We start from the raw sequence: 21,062 nt of genomic DNA, 5'->3' as shown, positions 1-21,062 counted from the left end.
CATCCCTGGGTGCCATCTTTCCTTTCACTGCTATGCGAATGACAGATCTATGTCCTGCTAAGCAAAAAAAAGACACTTTCTTCTTATGGCCACTTTCATCATGTCTGGAGGAAACCAAAGCCTGGATGGCGCAAAACTTACTGAACTTCAACGAAAATAAAATAGAAGTTATTGTGTTTTCTCCCAATGGCCCTTGTATATCTCACCTTGTTGACTTGGGCCCCTTGGTGTCACATCTCAAGTGAATTTGGGTTTTAAATTGAACATACCGGCAACTTTAACCCTTCAAGGATTCAAAGCGGCATCTAAATTTCCTGAGCACAGATCAAAATCATGACAATGTTTTCAGAGCATCACATTGCAAATTTGTGATGAAACCAGAATGAGCGAGCCGGTATCGCTTTCTGTTTGGATGTCCCCGCATCTGAGGGGAGTGTCGTCTCTCGTTTCACGTTTTCAAGAGGATTTGTGTGTTGAGGAGGCATGTTTTGTCCATCTATTATTGTGCGGTCCAATGGTGGCCTTTGTGGGCCAAGATGGGACAAAGTCAGAGGAAATTGACCTGCTTGATCCTTTTCCCCGGGTGGGAGACATCTTCTCCATCCTTTCATCTTCTCCCAAAGGGCCACGCTTAACAAACAAAATACTGTCCGCTAGTAACTCAGGTTGTCTTGGCGAGCGGGGATGGCGGTGGGCTGCTAAGGAGGAGGTAAGGGAGGTAACCTGAGACTGACAAGCCCGTGGGTGAGGAAGTAGCCAAAAGGGACAAATTAGCTTTAGACAATAGGGGACCTTCTCCACCAGGGGGATAATTAAACGTTTCTTCATCAAAGCCAAGACAGTTTGCAAGCTGCTCATTTTGTAATTCTATCATGTTTGCCCCCGAGATGTCTTTTCTGTCTGGATTCGGACCACCCCCACCACTTCCTTAATACACCGCCATTGCCATTAATTTAGATTCTGTTTGATTACCCTCTTAGGGGTGTTAATTATACAGAGTTAGCGCTGGGCTAATTGAGCTCAGTGGAAACAGAGGGTCTATTGGGGTGATGGCTTCTATATGCGCCCCAGTAGACTGCACAAAGGCCTTTGTTTTATTGCAGACACTTTGCTCAATGTGAAAATCATTTTAGTGCAAAATACCCATCGTGATGTAGGAGGACATTTGAAAGACTACAGTGACTGCAACTTTAAGGCAGTGGTCAGCGACTCGGCCTCCATTTTTGTTTTTTTAATTATTCCCATAGGAAATAATGTACAATGAATTCATGTGTAATGCAGGAAATTGATTCCATTTGGTGAAATTCTTAAGATTAGACCATATAAAAAATAGTTTAGTTAGTTTATTAGCATAATTGTCAAGTCAAGTGTTGTGTCCTTGGGCAAGGCACTTCACACACATTGACTCACATTTGTGTATGAATGGTGCAAATGTTTGGTGGTGGTCGGAGGGGCCGTAGGCACATATTGGCAATCCCAGTTGAGGTTTATATCAAAATTGACACATAAAAAAAGAGACGTGAGAAAGTAAAGTGTCCATCCAAACCGTACAATTTCATGTCAGCTAGCTCGATGCTAACATATAATGGGAAACCACACAACCAGCTGACGAAAATTAGCATTCACTAAGTGGACAACACTGAACTCTAAGTGACTCTGAACTCTAACTTGAGAATTTAAAAAAAAAAAAAAAAAAAAAAAAAAAAAGTTTTACGTAATCCAAAAGTGTTCATATATTCAAAATGTTTGTAAGGTTCATAGTAGGCCTACAGTGTCTTGAGATAAGAGTCCCTTGGCTTGCAAATTATGTGGTGAGCAAATATTTATACTATGTGTTTTGTGTATTTATATATATATATATATATATATATATATATATATATATATATATATATATGAAACAAAAACGAGGAAAAATGTTGATGATTTTGGCCTGACTGGAACGGATTAATGGTATTTCATTCATTTCAATGATGAAAGATGATTTGATGATTCGTTTGGATGGATGGACGGATGGACGGACGGACGGACGGATGGATGGATGGGTGGGTGGGCGGTTATTTGGGTAGGTAGGTAGGTAGCTAGCTAAATACAGCTAGCTAAATACAGTTAAAAAAAAAAAAATCACTAACCCTCAAATAAATTCCAGGCATTGAACTTCTCCCGGTTCCAATGTAATTGAAAAAGAACAAGTCTTTTGTGATCACCAATCAATAATGCTGATGGAAAAGTTGGCCAAATAGACGCCACATGCCCCGTGAATGCACGTATGGATAAAAGACATTGTGAGGCGGCTCTTTCTCCCTGCCCACTGAGCTGTGGGACCACAAGGTTTGTTGTGTGCCGCGGATCACACGGAGGAAGCTGAATGATGTTGGCCCAGCTCTCTGAAGCAAGGCCACGCTTGGCCGGCCCCAGAACAGCCTTAACAGGATATCACACAAGAACCGGTGCCTTTTGTACCCGCTCTTCCCTCACCAAAAACTGTGTCAAAGGGAGCGGGGCAGGGGTGTTTTCTTTTCGCAGCAGATGTTAGGACAGTGTGTCGCGGGGCTCTGTGAAGGCCGTGCCCGACAATGGCGCCTATCGAAAACTTGCGACATCGTCTGGGATCGCGCAGTGTGGCGCTAGCCGCTCGCAGCGTCGGATTCGAGACGTTTATAAAAAAGCAGCGGCGTGTCTCTTAAGGCGCCGGTGAGCATCGCTGAGCTCCAGTGAAGCCCCGCTGGAGAGTTTCCTAATACACTGCTGCCACAAGGTAACGCACAAGAGTTTACCTTTTCATTCACTCCCAAAAGGATGTCGTTTGCTAGTACGGAGTTCCCCCGCTATAGCGTGTTTTTGTGCGGTTTTGTCAGTGGCGTGCAGTCAAGGCCTTCTTCTCTGCTGGCCCAAACACTGTTATGGTTAAAAACAAATTTATTGTCTAAAATTTGTTTTAAGCTGACTTAAGACAAATTTTATGTGCTAAATTCTAATATCACATTGATTTGCTCAATCAGGTCAGTTTTTTTTTTTTTTTTAAACCACTTCCACTTATTTTTGTATGTTTTCATGAGCAGGTTCTAACTATTATACTTTAGTATTTTGACTTTACTTCATTTATTATATTTAATGAAGCTCCTCATGTCACTACAACAAGCTCTTCTACTCACTTTAACATTATTCCATAGCATCTTATGAACATTAATTGCACTTTATAAAACTAATCTATTTCTTTACATTCTGTTTTATTATATTTTAACAGTGCTATTTTCCACATGTTTTAAAAACATAATGAACAAAAATTGTGGTCTTTTTTTGGGGGGGGGGGGGATGGAGCTGGAATGGCATTTAAATTCATTTGAATGGGAAAAACAGATTTGATATAGGCCTAAAACTAAACTGAGTTAAGTTAAGCTAGTTCATGAATTATTTAAATTTGTTATTCAAGGTATCATATTTTTTTTAAGACTTTCCATGTATAATTGGTATTTGTATAGACATCTGTACATTCATTCATTCATTCATTCACTCATTCATTCATTCATTCATTCATTCATTCATTCATTCATTCATTTGTTCATTTATTTCAGGCAGTAGTCAACATCAACAACTGCTAGACAATTTGTTCTAAACCTAGCCTGAAAAGGAGTGGGAAGAAGAAAAACTGTACATGAAGCCCTTCCGTACAAAACAAACAATTTCCTTCGTGTGACTTCAAATGTAATTTCTCAAGTAGTCAGTCATCATGTGCCTTTGTGTGGCACAGACAATACAGTATGAAACACACATTCACATGGAGAGAGCATTAGCATGTTGTTGTCAGCTTCTATCCATGCTGCGAGCGGCCCATCGCTGCGAAAGCCGCAGCCTCGGGGCTATAAACAGACCCCTGGGAGCCGGCAGCACTCAAGGGCCTATTTGTTCAACACAATGTGTTATTCTATCATAGCCAGCCTGTCACAGCGGCAATCATTCAAACAGACATCCATTTCTCCCAGGAACGCCGAGACCTGTTTGTTTAGGTTTGGAGCGCTTTAGTCCCTTGATTGTCTCTGATAGTCGGCGCATGGAGAGTATTCCGGTTTCCTCAGCCAACGTACAAATGCTGTATGCTAGCAGTGAACTCAACTCACTTCATAACAAACACCAGTTTGGCAGATAGAATTAGTAAGCAACTATTTAAAAAAAAAAAAAAAAAAAAAGTGTCAGTCAGTCGAAGTTTACTAAACATAAAATCAAGAGAATTACAAGGTGTATTTCAAACTAACAAATAGCTTAGCCATTTGGTCTGTTACATAATGGGAAATGCTACAGGCTAACAAATAGCCTCTATGTGGCAGTGTTTTTTTTTCTTTTTTTTTTTACCACTCCCAGTTGAAGTTTACTAAACATAAAATCAAGAGAATTACATGGTGTGTATGTCAAATTAATGCATAGCTTAGTGCAGCTTAGTGCTAATGCTAACACATAAAGGGAAATGCTACAGGCTAACAGATAGCTTCTATGTGGCAGCGTTTGTTTGTTTGTTTGTTTGTTTGTTTGTTTGTTTGTTTGTTTGTTTGTTTGTTTACCACCTCCAACTGAAGTTCACTAAACATAAAATCAAGAGAATTATATGATGTGTATCTCAAATGAACACATAGCTCAGTGCTCATGCTAACACATAATGGTGAACACTCCAGGCTAACGAATAGCTTCTACGTGGCAGTGTTTTAACCTTTAATAACAGATATTTAAAAACAAGCAAAGGCAGATTTTAAAACAATGGAGTTAAAATACACATTAAAATACATGTTACAAACGTTTTTGTTGTTTTTGAGAGGGCTAGAAGCGAATGCAGCACTCTGCTGTTGCCAAACGTTCATATATATATATATATATATATATATATATATATATATATATATTATTAGCCTGCTACCATTTCAAATTTGCCTTCACCCACTGCTCATGAATGTGTGCTCATTGAAAGCAATATCTTAGTGCACACTGGTCAGTGCCTTAGAAGACGGGCCGCCACAATAGACCTGTCAGGCTTGATGGATTTCCAACCCAGCTGGGATATGACTCCCCAGACCGGAGCCAAGGAGAGCGAGCGGGCCTACGTGAAACAGCAGCTCAGGGTTGCCCGTCCTCACACACAAACAAACACGCGTGCGAGTGTGTGAAAATGCGCCTGATCAATAGCATATTTTGCTGAAGAAGGGGAGGGCAGGTTGAAATATACGAGCATGATTAGAATGAGTGATAATGTGGAGAAGTGAAGGGGGCAGTGCTGATAGTTTCTCATGATCAGATTTTTATTTTTATTTTTTTAAGTTAAATCAATGAGAACGCCTACGTATTTGGGCTTGGCTACTTGATGATAGCCAGTCACTACAGATTAACCCCGGTTACTAATGAGTATATGCACACCTACATATGAGGACTGGAAGGTCCAAAAAAAATAATAAAAAAAAATAAAAAAAAAATAAAGCAATATACCCTAACATCAGTAACACATTAAACCACATCAGAATCACACTTGAATGTGGATGAGTGTTCCCCCCATTGCTTTAATACATGTATTCCAACCCCCCTTCCAACCCGCCCCGCTGTTGTGAATATTTCAGTCTTAATCTGCAGATGACTTTACACCATTTGAGAAACAAAACAAGGCACCCCTCCGATGCCAATTAATTAGGAGCTTATGAATATTTCAGTGAGCTACCGATACAGTGGTGGCTTGCCCGCATGCTACGGTTACATACTACAACAGCTCCTGATGGATTATTAATAATGTAGTCACTTGATGTTTTTTTTTTTTTTTTTTCAGTGAGTGTGTACATGTGGTGGAGGGTTCACACACTGGTCACACTCCTGTATGTATGTTTAATCGATTAGATGCTCTGTATATGCTCATTTCGATTATTTTTCAATAATGTACAAAAAAAATTGATAATTGATAATAAAAGGTGTTTGACACTGTTTGGATTTATTTATTTATTTATTTAATTATTTATTTTTGATAGTTAAACATGTAGTTAGTCACAAAGACTCATTATTCATTTTTGGTGTGCCAGTAGTAAAAAATAAAATAAAATAAAATAAAAATGCTAAAATCTACCTTGAGTTTTTCAAACTGGCAAAAATTATCAGAATTTGACGAGTTTGTAATTAGCCTGCAATCGCGATGAACATGTTGATATCAGGGTTATAATAGTGTTAGATTATTATTATTATTATTATTATTATTATTATTATTATTATCACTTTTTATCTTAATTCAGTTAGTTTTAATTTGTTTTTAGTAGGATTTACATGATCAGAATTTTTCGGCCGATCACTGATCAGCTATTGACGAGTTTGAAAAAATGATATTCGATTACCGATATGATCAGAAGATGGAGCAATATACCTATTTATATAAAAAAAAAAAAAAAAAAAAAAAAAAGTTTTCCAATCACGGTGGATAGTTACGGTGGATAATTACTCACGTGCAATTGACGCCAATTCAAATGGTAATGATTTTTTTAATTGTTAGAAAAAGACACTGATAAACATTAAATATATCATAATATCTGATGTCTCGGGCAAATCAAGTCTTTACAAACGATCACCAATTTCACATAAAATGCAAAATATCGTCCGATCGAGCTGATCAGATCGATGTGAAGTTGAGTTCTTATAAGTGGGGTTGTTCATTTTGATTTTGATTTTTTTTTTTTTAAATGCTTTGTTTTAGTTAAGTTTTTATTAGTTTTAGTATAAGTATTTTTAATATGGAGTCCTTGTGGAGCGCAAGAAGAAAATGTGTTTGTGTTCAAATATCAGCTGGTTATAACAACCAAATATATGTAAATCATTGTTGATGTTAGCATTAGCCTTAAGCTAACAGACCAAAAGCTAAACTATGTTGTTGTTTGAAAGACACAGTGTTTGTTTTATGTTGAGTTTGGGAGTACATTTAAATGTATTTAATATATTTAATTTAATTCTAAAGTATTTTAAAAAACACAAATTTTAAAAAGACAAAACCACAAAGCAAGCAGAAGATTTTAACAAATCTGGCAAAGAGTATTTTCCGTGGAAAATTGAAAACTCACATTGAACAAGTCTTTATCTCGTTAAAGAATCATAACCACATGATTAATAAGGTAATAAAAAACTGTCTGCAGCTATTCGAAATCCACGTGTGACCTGCATGCCAAGAATATGCAATATTCACATTTAGTTTCCCATTTGGCAAATAATTCCCTCTTGTAGCTCTGCATCGTTTTCTTAATACCAACTAAGATTTGCATAAAGGTGATCACATTTACCACCAGGGAAATATACGGGCCACACGCACACACACGGGCACACGTTTCCGTGCCAACAAAACATTTTGAAGCTGTTGTTTTACATTTTGGATGTAATTATTTTCCTATATTCATGCCAAAGCCGTAATTATTTGCACATTAACACCTGCTGCATTTCCCGCGAGTGTGTATGTTTGTTTTAATCTGATTAATCTTCCTCGTTTTGCCGTGCACTCGTGTCTGTTAGCTTGTTGGACAGCCCGAGTGAGCAGCGGGAAGATTTTGCAGGTGTTCGTTTTTTTTTTTTCCCACTCTCGGGTTAAAGGAGCTGACGTTATTCATGGGGCGCGTTCATTTCCTGCAGCGGCTCCAGCACGCTTCGATAGTGAAGCTGTAAAACAGTTTCGGATAGCCATAAACACATTTGATGAAAACAAATTAGAAGGCAGAAATATAACTGACGGAAAACATAACAGCCGGCAATGGAATCACATTAGCGCCGCCGCAAATAAATGTACGATTAATAAATGGATAAATACAACACATAAAGCCTGCCGTCGCCGAAAGTCATTCATCATTTAAATGTCTCCCTCTTTTTTTTTTTTCCCTCCCATTAAAGCTCTTATTAAAACACCTTTCAAATAAATGGGAGGCTTTAACAACCTGACAGTTGGCAGTAACCTGTTGACACGCGTGCCCTAAAACATCGCTTTGGGGGAGACTTCGACGCCTTTCACATGAAATCACTAATGGTTATAATCTTATGACAACACGAGATGAAATTCTGCCTGATTTGTTGCCGCCATGCAGGACTATTCGTGTTAATGAATTTTTAATATCCTTAATGACAGGAGAGGAACGATGTAATTAAAAGAGCAAGTTAAGAAAAACGCTGAGTCCAGCTCTTTATGGCGACCATTTTAATGTTAGTTTAATTGGAAGTAACACATTATCTTAATGAGCAGATTGCCTTCAAGGAGACCATTTCCTCTTCCCCTTGCAGCCCACTCAATGTCACTGCTATATGCATACAAATATATTTCGGCGGAAATCAGCTAAATATAGTCGAAACTCAAAACATCAAATGCAGTCTGTTCATTCAAGATCAAATGTTCAATAGTTTGGAACTCTAAGCAAATTAATAATCACGTGGCGGCACTATGCTACACTGATGATTATAATTTAGCAGAACAAAATTACTATTCTCAAATTCCGCTAGGAATGTAACGATAAGGGCAATATTGTGATATTAAAACTGCCACAATATCGTCGTTGTCATGTTCACAATATTTAAAAGGAACACATCTGTAAAAAAAAAAAAAAAAAAAAAGTCAGGTTGATTTCCATTTGTGCAGTTCTACCACCCTCTAGTGCCTAGTGCAATTTAATTTTCATTAGGGATGTTATGGCTTTCCATGTTTAAAATCTATGCTAATTGTCAGATGAAGGGGAAGCTAATTTGCTTGTGAAGCGATAAATGTGTGCTTGCATTAGCAAGTGCCTCAATATTGTTATTAGAGATTTTTGGTGGCTTATATGCATTGCTGTTATGTACAAAAGCACAATATTGTGCTTTTTTTTTTTTTTTTTTTTTTACAATATTGTGATCTTTTTTTAAATATCGCCAACCCCCCTACAATATCATGATAATTATCGTATCATGACCTTCGTATCGTGATAATATCGTATTGTGATGTTTGGATATCGTTACATCTCTAAATTACACGTAGTTTTTGTAATAAGTCAGAGTGTGCCTCTTCAACAAGCGAGCCTTTGATTCTTATTTATTCGTAATCGGACAAAATTTCAACATCAACTTCATCTTTGAAGGAAACCTTATCACTTTAGAATCAACTATTCTACCAATTATCCCATTAATTAATCCAGTGTTTTTGTTTTTTTTCGTTTTTGAGAGAGAGAGATAGAGAGAGAGAGAGAGAGAGAGAGAGAGAGAGAGAGGAGTTGGCTGTTGTTATCGCAGGTTAGCTGCTAGCGGCTAACTGACTAACTGTTAGCCAGTCTGCGTGCTAAATTGCCTCGGCATAGATAAGCTAACTGCTAGCTTGTCAGCTTACTATATTGTTGTTCCAAACTGTTGTTCTTCTTACTCTGGTGACTTGTGAGACACATTATTGAAACAGTCAACACAACTAGTCAGCTCCTTAGTCGTGTCTGGCAACAGCAAGCAAAGTGTCTTTCCTAATTAGCTAGCTTACCGTTGTACGTCACAATCACGAAATCATGAGGATTCCGCATCGTAAATATTGAATAGGTGTAACATTTACAATCATCATCCCTACTGTTCACTTATATCCACACATCAGGCCTTTGCTGACTTTGATAGCAAAGTGAGGAATAATGCTGAAATTTGGCCTGATTATCGCTAAAGCACGGGAACAATATTTTCAAAGCCGTTGGAGTGCCACCCACGTTCTCCCATTTTTCATTTACCTGCCAGAAAATCAGATGCGACAGTTAAATTGTGACAGCGGCGCAAATCTACTCGTTGCCATTAGAGCTAATGTCATGTTTCTGTGCTAATCCCTCATCATTTTAGGGCCTCATTGCCTATTTTTCTCCATGATATTAAGTATTCAAAGCTCATTTACATTCTTATTTTTCAATTTGCTGCTGCAGTAGTTTAATTTATTCCATATAATTTCTTTTTCTGAGAGGGACATTAATCATTGGCTCTACATTTCAGCGCCTCTGGGACTTTTTTTTTTTTTTTTTTTTTAAATCAATAAAATGAAGGGATAGCGCTTTAGCAAAGGCTCGTGTTACAAAGGAAGTGGATCTGTGTGTGTGGTAATTGAATTAGTTTATTAATTTGGACGTGTTTGTGGATGTGTTTCATTTCCCGTCACTTTTTATGTGCAGAACTTTCTGAAACTTATTCCTGTTTGTCATGGGTGTTGTTAACAAAAGCACGTGGCGGCGGGGGTGGGGGGGGGGAAATAACAGTCCTATCAATGAGGGGCTCCCTGTAATGCTTGTGCTTGTTCTATGTTTCTGCTCTGTTGGGCTGGAGGCCTAACCACTTCCATCCTCTTTCTTCCTCGCCTTTTCTTGTTGTTTCTTCATCCTTTCACATTCATTTTATGCTTGGCTATTCCGTCGGCTATCAGTGTATTAATGCGCCGGCTTAAGCCAAACACCCTCGGCTCGAGATAAGCCCGCAGGGTCGTCACGTGGCAACGCTTTCCCTCCCTTTTCCAAATTATGTTTTCTTCTTATTTTCATACTTTTTTTTTTGAATTGTAAATTTTCTCCTGGCAAACTTTGCCGAGGCATCGCACGTCTTCATTAGCTATCGACTCGTCTGAGAGGCTTGACCTTCCAAAGGTGTGACCGAGGGCGGGGGCGTGATGGTTGCTTGATGGAGAGGGGTCTGCGGAGATAAAGTGGGGAGGGGCGGGGTCTTTTAACTCTGATACATAATGCCGTGGGCTATAATACTTTGCGCATGGCCGCTCGCAGGCCTACTAATCACGAGGAAAAAGACCCCGCTGTCTCACTCCATAAACCCGGGCCCCGGCTAGGAAGACGGCCACGGGGGCGCGATGTCACTTGTAAATCCCAAATTAAACTCAACTGCCCAAAGCTGGCCGGCGTAAAAACACCCTCAACTCAATCCCGCCTCCCCGCGTCTCGCCGTCAGCCGTGCAGGCGGTAACGAGCGGGCGCGCCGTCGACGGGCGGCCGGCTCGCGTGTCGGCCGGCTCAAGGTTGCGTCGTGGTCAATTTGCGCGCTTGTTTGGTCACGTTCGGCTTTATGCATGCGTTTGGACACCGTCGCCGTGAAACTGTAATCCTTTGCTTCGTCAAACGGATCATACAAAAAAATTCAGTGGTACCTTGATTTTTTTGTTCTGTGACTGTGTTTCAAATCGATTTTACGCAGTTAAATTAACTTAGATTATAGTGCGAGTGAAATGTTTGTAACTGAAACGGTTATCACATTGCAGGCGACACTAAGAAATTTGATGTTTAAATTTGTCTTTCGGCTGAATGACTCAAATAATGAAATTATTGTACACTTGTCAAACATCTGTCTACGTGCTATACAATATCAGTCCCAATTATGGAAATATTGATACTGTTGTCTTTTATATAATGCTTCGTAGTGTGTATTGGTATGTATGTATTTTTGTTTTTCTTTTTTATTGTGAAGTTGGTCTGTTTGTGTTTGGACTTTGAGTCTGTAATAAAGCTTCATCATCATCATCAAATATGGGCATGAATTTAAAAAAAAATACAAATTCTAGTTTTTAACTTTAATTTATTGAACAACTTTTCAGATTTGCAAAATGGTTCATTTTTTATTCTTTAATTTTAAAATACACCTATTTGTTTTGAAATTCTAAAAAAAAAAAAGTTCAGAGAGTTCGTAAAAGAATCGAGATTCTCATTTATTAATCGAATCGAATCAATATTAATATCCAAAAACTGATTTTATTTAAATCAGAAATGAAAAAGAAGGGGAAAAGGCAGTTGTAGCCCACATGCTGTTTTTGTGGAAAAAGGCACTTAAAATACAAAATTAATAAAAAAAAAAAAAAAAAAAAAAAAAAAAGACACTTTAATGTCTCTATTTGTCATTTTGACTTGTAAAGCAGACTGGAGTAGATCATGACAATGCTGTGCATATCTGGAAATTGAAGCAGATTTTGACGTCTCAAGTTTAGTTGTCCTCCTAAAGCAACAGAGGTAATCGTATATATTACATGAGGGGCGTCGCATACAGTGGATGGCAGGAGCTGTTTTAACAAAAACATTGTCTGCAAATGTTTTCCTAGCAATGCTCACTCGCTTCCCCAGCAGCAGCTCCCTCCCTGTTATCCTGCAGCAGAAGATGGAAAGTGTGAGCTGCATCGAGCGGGGTTCCTCACTCGGAACCTTTAATTATAACTTCCCAGTATCAGTTACAGCAAGCCTGCACAGATGCTAAAACCCTCGGAGGCTTGGCTACTCTACCTTGCTTAATCTGAGGCGGGAGGCGTCCCATCAGCCAATTCAATCTGCGCCGACGAGGGCCCCCACCACCCTTCCCGCCCCATCGAGCCAATCCAGGCTCCGGTTTCCGCCACGTGACCCTCGCGGCTTCTTAGCATCCTTCATCAACACTTGTTTTCGCCCGCGTTGTTATTTACCTCCTCGCGGACGCCTCACGCGGGCGCTCTGCTTGCGGAGGATATAGTGAGGCCTGCGCGTGCACGGCTAAAGACGCTATAAAAATTGCTGAGGTATAAAATCGAAAGTGCTCAAGCTGTCTGCGGCCGGAATTGCTGGCTGGCGAGCTGGCTGGCTGGGGCCTGTTGGAGGTGGTGAAGGATCCCCCAGCCAAGTCCACCTGCTCGCCTTGTAAATCAGAAACGGAAAAAAAAAGAAAAAAGTTTGGGCTTGTTTGTTTACATATTACTGGCTTTACAGTGGCTCTGCTGCGGTACACAAGGAGCTGTGCTTGGCTCAGGCTTGATGCACGGCCCATAAAACTAAAGCACCCGCACACCGTTCCCATTGCAATTGACTGGCTTGCTGCTGAGGACAGAAACTTGTTGGGAAATACAGTATTTATAAAATAACACAGATGGGCCAATTTCTCACAAACATATGAGAAATTAATTTAAATAATTTTATTTCATTGATATTTATACTTACATTTACCAGAAAATCTGTTTGTGTATTAACAATGAACAACCCAAAACATTTGTATCTCAAATCATCTTTCCTCATTATGATCAATGGAAATGACATTAATCCGCTGCAGCCCCACCAAAAAGAATTTAAAAAAAAAATCCAAATCAATTTTTGTAATAGCGCTCTACAATATTGTACTCCACAAAAACAGACAACATAGAGTTTAAAGAATTCCAGTGAACCTCCGCTAATTTAAAAAAATTAAATCCTCCAAAATTATTTTTATTAAAAGACTATAAATTTACTGCGATTGGCTGGCAACCAGTCCAGGGTGTACCCCGCCTACTGCACAAAGCCAGCTGAGATAGGCTCCAGCAACCCCCGGACCCTTGTGAGGAATAAGCGGTCAGGAAAATGGATGGGTGGATGGACTATAAATATATAAATAAATAAATACTTCTAATATGCATTTTACATGAAAAATGGGGGTTGCCTCCCACCCCACCACCAAAATGTTAAAATAGTATATAATAATGATAAAATAATAATAATAATAATAATAAAATAAAACTAAAAATAAAATAAAGTTCTTTTACCGCATGGCTAAACAACAGATGCCAATGAGAATAATTAAATTGTCTGTCTACATGTATTTCTGCACCTTTTTTGTTCAAATATCCATTCATCAAACCATTGCAATTCATTCCTGTTCATATGACATTTCCCATTATGCGGATTCATAGGCAAAGTGGTTTGAAATCCGTAATGTGGATTTGTCTTTGTTTTGTGTTTAGTTTGACAGTAATTGCTGCTCGTTGCGTTGAGTTCACTGCCACCATACAATGTTCAAATTTTTAATTTTAAAAGTCAGGTCACTCGTAAGTCAAGGTGCCGTTTCTACTAAAACAAGAAGAAATGATGCAGCATCTTAATATAGTGGTAAATCCCTCTGTCTGGTGTACATACTATAGACTCTACAGTTTGAGAGTACTTTGTGGTGTAATCTTTAGCTGCTTAACTGATATGTACACTTTCTATAGAGTATTTTGCCAACACCCACTGGGGTGTTACCTACCGCGTCTTTGCAGGCGAACTGGGAGTCAAAACACTTTATCCCGAAGAGAGATCAAGCTTGCACGCTGTATCTTATCTGCTCTTACGGTGTTGCACTCGTACACACTCACTTGTGCGCCCTCCTCTTGCGTGCACTCGCTATAATCCACACCAGTGGCGCTCGCTTTCTCTGTGTGCGTGAAAGAGAGGTGACAGCGAGGGAAGGGAAGTCGAGCAAGTTTTCCGCATGCGTCACCAACGGCGGTCCGTTTGAGTGTGTGGTCTTGTGGTCACAGCTGACTTTGCCTTGGCGATAAGGAGAGATGTGAAGTCCCGAGCGTCACAGGGGCCAAAAAGGACCCAATGAGGGGGGCATCGTTGTTGCATAACATCCTGCTTCAGTGGAATCTCCCAAGTCAAAACCCCCCGAAGTGGGACTATATTTGGAATTTGTCAAATAGGCCTGGTGAGGTAACGAGATACTTGTAAGAAAATATTTACTCATTCCACACGCTTTAATCTTTTGAAAACTCACTTTTTTAACCATTTCTGTGCACCTGTTCACACTCTCATGCGTGTACAATTCTCCAAATAACAGGCCAAGTACTTGCGTCAATCTGTTTTTCACTCACAGCTGAAGTCAAACAAAAACAAAACAGAATTAAGAAGAATTAAACATCAGATATTTAAATACCAAAATGTTTAACCAAACCTTGTAATTTTGTGTAACAAAAGACCACTAGCATAATGCTAATATGTAGTGTGAAACGTCATAGACTGGCTAACAGGAAATGGTCCAGCAACACATATTCATTCATACACAATTAATAATGTTGAGAAAAACATGTTGCCAGTTTAAAAAGCAAAACGTGTTGTTTTTTTCATACTGAATATGTTAAAACTGTATAAGTTGACAGTGGACTATTATTTTGTTTAATCATTACTTCAAAACACACTGTGCCTTGACAGCGTTAGCCTACTGTAGGGACAGAAGGTGTGACTGAGGGATGTTGTCGAGCATTTGATTGACACATGCGCCACAGCCTCGCTGACACACCCAGCAGCCTCTGTTAACTTGGCAAGATTATTATAGCAAAATGAAAAATAAAAATTACAAAATAAAATTGGTTTGCTCTCGAGACAAAACTAGCTTAACGGCACAGTATGGCCTCATAAATGAGTCACTCTAGCTATGTAGCAGCCATGGCTAAGAGTCACGCTAAGCTATGTAACAACCATGGCTAAGAGTCACGCTAGCTATGTAGCAGCCATGGCTAAGAGTCACGCTAAGCTATGTAACAACCATGGCTAAGAGTCACGCTAGCTATGTAGCAACCATGGCTAAGAGTCACGCTAGCTATGTAGCAGCCATGGCTCAGAGTCACGCTAAGCTATGTAGCAGCCATGGCTAAGAGTCACGCTAAGCTATGTAGCAGCCATGGCTAAGAGTCATGCTAGCTATGTAGCAGCCATGGCTAAGAGTCACGCTAAGCTATGTAGCAGCCATGGCTAAGAGTTATGCTAGCTATGTAGCAGCGGCTTGCTGAAAATGACACCACAGTACCAATCACGACTCACCTGTTTTTTGGGTTTGGTCATGTCATATTTGTAAACATTTTTAAGTTAAGATCAAGTGGGTTTTTTTCTTTTAACATTTAATTAATAGCGGTGTTAAATGGTGGTACAAAAGTTAGGATGATCTGAGCCTTAACCATGATCGGATTATATCCCATTGTTTTTGTTTTTTTTGTTTTTTTTTGTTTGTTTGTTTGTTTGTTTGTTTTTACACAAAATTGTTTCCAAATCCCCCCCAAAGCACTCCAAAGATGTTGCTCGAGGCCCCAAGTTGTGTCTCAATCCCTGTGAATCTCCTTTTTTTCCCCCACGAGCGTGTTTTACAAGCGAACAACCTTCACCACTCGCTATACTCAACATGACAAAGGGGGGACGGTTTCAAAAAAAAAAAATTTAAAAAATGAAGGATGGCAGGAGGTGACAGGTAAACAAATTCCGTGTCATATCCTCCCGCTGTCTCCACTCTTGCCACTTGGCATTTTAATGGAAGGGAATGCGATGTAACATATAGTGGTAAGTACAGCGGCAGCCTCGTAGCAAAAGGGGGAGAAAACTTAACTCCTCAGACCTATGCATTAAACATATTGTAGAATAGAGTGTAACATTTATCACTGTCATTCCTGGAGAGTTTGTGTAAATTTAAATGCGCTCAAGCGTGCTGAGTCCCCCACCACCACCACCACCACTCATCCCCCCCCCAATCCCCTCCCTCCAGCCAACCCCCCCTCAACAATGTATGCGCACAATGCCACCCCAAAGCCCATTTTCCTGAAATCCTTCTCATTGTTCTGCACGAGCATACCACAAAACAGCTATTCATCTTTGGGGAATATGCTGTACAGAAATGTCTTTGTATGTGAGGCCTGATTCATATTGCTTCTTGACTATCAGCCTATTTTTCATACTTTCCAATAGTCCGAAAAAAACAACAACAACAACACATGTAAGGACATATATAGTTGCCGATATTGCATATCTATTTTCATTCTGTTTTCAGCATGTATGAATATATAAAATGGCTTTCCAGCATTCACTTTTATTTAAAAAAAAAAATAGCACAATAATCAATTACCGGTTCCCACACAAATGGCTCGAAAGCAGAGAAGACGATTAAATAAAGTCTTTGCGGATTATTCATGACAAGCACTTTTCCGCGGGGCGAAACGGAACAATCACGCCTTTAAACGTGGACCATGTCGGCAATCGCCGCTGACACATTAAACATTAGAATGAATTACCTAACCTTTACAACTTGCAGTGCCAATAACAGGATAAATGACAGATCATGGCTTATTATTCACTCCTAGGTCCTGCACATAATAATGATGTCATCAATAATGGCCGCTATATTGCATTAAAAAAAAAAAAAAAAAAAAGACTCAAGGCAGTTAATTTCTTCCTTTTTTTAAATCAACCATCTGGAAAGAAGGACTGAAAAGATCGTCTGGGACACAAAGAAAATGTGCAGCGTTATGTTCCTTTTAGCAAAGTGCACTTACGAGTCAATTTGCCAAACAATGTGAGGCCAACTTGAGCGAGGAGGCACATCAGTGGCGCTGACACGGAAGCTTGTCAGTGACCAGCCGACAACAAATGGATCTCATCTGACAAATATCCTGCAGGGCTTTTCTTTTTCTTTTCTTTTTTTTCCCCCTCCTTTTTACGCCCGTTGCTGGTCTTCCATTTTAGCCGAAGCTGCCGCGTCGTCTGCGGTCCTCAAGTAGAAGTCATCTTGATGGACACCCGCACATTAAGCTGGTAAGTGCGTACGTACGGCACACATGGTGTCTTAATGCTTGTCACACTCCACTGTCCTTGTCTTTGCCGAGGGAAAGGCTGTTGAGTTGCACACTAGTGAAGAAAACGGGCACATTTTGCACAGTAAATGGGCTTTTTGAAAGAGTTTGTGCTTGATTGGGGGTGCGTGCACATATGTGATATGTTTATCTGCGCGGGTTTTACGCGCTCGCTAATTGGAATCAACTTTCCAAATGGGAGCAGAGTAACATTGCAAGTGTCTGATTTGCTCTGTTTCGACATTGGAAACTTTTGAACGGGAGGTCACACGGGGATGGATTCAACTGTTTGTTTTTTTGGGTTTTTTTTTTTGGTTCGAACTTCACACGTACGCACAGAAAGGTTTCCAAATAACTCACGTTATGCTCCAAGATCCCGCTCCGTCACCCGAGTTCCATTCCATCCCGTTCAAATCCATAAACGTTTGAAGTGAGTTGTGAAAAAAAACAAAAAAAACTCTGTTTGTGGCCTCACCCGGAAGTCTTGCGCTGTATATATGCGTCAGGCCACCCGCCATATTACGTGTGTCATGTAGAGTTGTTAATTTTCTCCCTTTTCAGTCTGAAGAGACCACAAACAAACCCTAAGAAGCGTCTTGGTAAGTAGCGGTGAATTGGAGTCCGTCAGCAATGTGTCCTTGCAGAACAAAATATTAGTTCCGGGCGTCCCGACAACGTCCAGGTGCCGCACATATATATTTTTTTAATTATTAAAAATAGCTTCGACCATGCATTTTTGCGTCGACTACTTTTTCTGGTCGACTTTTATTCCCAACCCTAGCCATGACTTTGGCAGTTCTGACAGGTGTAAATAACCTTCGAACAGAAGAAGGTTGAATTTAAATTAATTACCCACATTTTTAGGGGCAAACTTTCGAAGGTTGCCTATACCGCTTCCATTTATGATTTCGGGAAATGTCCAAGTTAGGATTTTTGATTATTTTTTTTTTACCCTACAGCTTGGTAGGTTATTCTGGTGTCTTATTTTGGATATTTTGTTGTTGTTGTTTTTGTTTTTTACATTAATGCCATAATAAAAATCTCACCTTTATATGTAATTTTGTCTTTTTTGGGAGGAGGGAAGCAATCTAGGGGACCTTCTTGCTCAATACCCCAACACAATGACTGCCTCAGGATAGTTCATTTTTTGCTAGTTGTACTTCCTGGTCTGACAGTAATGACCACATGGAGTTTTTTAGTTCCGTTTTTGTACATAACATAACAAAACATTCTACCAAATGAAAGAATAGACGCTCTCCTTTCACCAAGAAACTATTTCTAAAAACAGTTACCGACACAACTTTTTGGGTTTATTCATTCAACTCAAAAGTTGGGTCAAATGAATAAGGCATGAAAAAAAAAAAAAAAAAAAAAAAATTGGGGTAAATAAATAACCTAAATAGTTTTAGGGGTTTAATAAATAACCCCAAAAGTTGGGTTCTTTTTTTTAAGTAAGCTAAAACTTTGGCTTATTTAAATTTCGGGGTTAAATAAATGAGCCAAAAAGCTGGTTCAGACTCTTTTTGACCCAATTTGGGTAATGTTTGACCCATCTGTTTTTATAGAGTGAAAACGTTTCATTCTACCTTTTTTCTGTTTTATAATCAGCCGTAGAAAAAAGGTAGGTTGCACAAAATATCCTCCCAGTAGACTCACTGTGCTGATGAATGCCATCATTAATGCTCCCTCACCCATCCCTGTTGAAAAATTGACAAATATATTTGTCAATGGTCGTCAATGTTAAGCAGACTAATCAATCCGTTTTGATCAATCTCAAGGTGCTACCATTTTGCCCTGTACTGCCCTCTGCTATGGACTGAAATTAGCGTCAAAGTGCCCTCGGGCTCGCATTGCGAATGTCACGTTGGCAATGCGAGCCCGAGGGTACTTTGACAGCAGCGGGCATGTTATGTACGTCGGTGGTCTGGAACTGATTAATGGCATTTCAATTCATTTCAATGTGGAAAATTGATTCAATATCCAAGTCGGTTGAGTTGTGCAAGGTTGGGAACGGAGCAAATGTATTAAATCATAATGCGAGGTACCAGCGTTGCGGGCGCTGTCCTCTCGTTTCTCATTGTTTCCGGAGATCATTTGCAATGCGCAATAGATGCTGAACGGCAGACGCGGCGCCTCACTTTGCGATGATGGCTCGTGATTGATGCCGTCTGTTCCCGCTGATCGTCCATTATGCCACGCGTGGCATTGAGGGTCATTTTCCGCACAGCCTCGGCTGAAAATCTTAAATAAATTTAATTGTCTGCATCCGCCATCAGAAATGACTTCATGGATTTTGCTTCATAATTAAGAGCTTCCACATCCATAAACTTAAATCACCGCGCACAGATGTTGAGGTGTAATTAAAGCATTAAAATGTGCGAACAATCAACTGCCGCTTAAAAAAACATCGACAGTAACAGCCACGGCGACGTCGCCAGCACTTTTTGTTCAAAAAGAAAAAAAAAAAAGGACCTCCAGTGTTTCTCCCTTTGCTCCGCTTTCCAACACCGGCAAGTCATTGCCATAAATCTCACCGCCTCGCTTCGCCATTCGTAGCTCAAGTGATGCTAACACCATTAGCTGATGATTTAATGACGCGCTCTCTCCTCTCCACATTCCCCTCCTGCTGTCTGAGGGTGTCGGGAATGCGTGTGTGTTTTTTTTTGAGGACGAGGCGGCCGCAGACGCTCATATGTCATCCACCTCCATTATGCCAAGGTCACTCCATTGCTTTTCTTAATGTGATCAGGCAAAGTGTCACTTTTGCACTTCTGTGGCAGTAAATAAGAAGTGGCTCTAATTTGAATGTAGCGCACCAAAGGCCCTTTATGGGTTGTTAATTTAGTGTTTAAATACATTTAACAGTTGAGAGGGGGTACTGATTAGGCAGTGAGGGCTGTCTCTCACCCCCCCCCCCCACCCCCCAACCCACCCCCCATATTACTTAACTACTCTGACAGTATTTGTATATGTGTGCATCTTATGTGATTCGAGTATTTCAGTTCACAGAGTCTGTTTTATTGTAGATTGACGGTGGGACAATTACATTATTTTCTTTAAGAAAATATGTACATAAGTTAAAGTACCACTGATTGTCACATGCACCTTAAGTGAGGTGAAATTTGTTCTCCGTATTTGACCTATCACCTGAGGACGCACTCGAGAATCATTTTAGTGATCTAACGCCCCCATTTTTTCTTTGGTATGACCCGTCCAGGGGATCGAACCCACAACCTCCCAGTCTCAGGGGGGGGGGCACTCTACCTGTATTCCACTGAGCTGGTCATAAAAAGGCTTTTTATATGATTTACAGCTGTACAAAAATTGGATTTTCGTCAATTTAAAAAAAAAAAAAGTCAAATGAAAAAATAGCAGGATCAAATAGAACAAAACTAATGCAATATTTGTATTCTACATCCGAAACTGTTGTTGGCAACTTTGTTGCAGCATTTTTTTTTTTCTGCAGACCAGTGTCATCTCAGAAAAACAGAAATCTGCTTTTAGACTTAGACTTAGACTTAGACTTAGATTTTGTCTTGACTTTATTGATCCCTTTGGGATTGGCTCCCTCTGGGAAATTTACATGTCCAGCAGCAATGAGAACCGATAATAAAATAGAAAATAATTCAATCAATCAAAAAATAAAGTTATTACACCAGAGATTGACTTAATAATGATAATAATAAAAATAAAATAAAAAAATAAATGCAAATTCAATCAATCAATAAATAAT

The 21,062-nt window shown here is 39.6% G+C and overlaps 1 protein-coding gene across 2 annotated transcripts in view; it reads left to right on the top strand.

Annotated features, from left to right (window-relative positions):
* cdhr1a (cadherin-related family member 1a) overlaps nt 1-21,062 on the top strand; it is a 271,515-nt gene that overhangs the window by 184,306 nt on the left and 66,147 nt on the right. For both annotated transcript variants that reach the window (XM_077496326.1, XM_077496324.1), the window contains exon 9: nt 17,223-17,291. The gene's annotated coding sequence lies outside the window, so the exon portion shown is untranslated. The remainder of the gene's footprint in view (nt 1-17,222; nt 17,292-21,062) is intronic.

The sequence above is a fragment of the Festucalex cinctus genome, chromosome 14, assembly GCF_051991245.1.
Source record: "Festucalex cinctus isolate MCC-2025b chromosome 14, RoL_Fcin_1.0, whole genome shotgun sequence".
Taxonomy (NCBI): Eukaryota; Metazoa; Chordata; class Actinopteri; order Syngnathiformes; family Syngnathidae; genus Festucalex; species Festucalex cinctus.
This window is presented reverse-complemented; position numbering and strand designations above follow the sequence as displayed.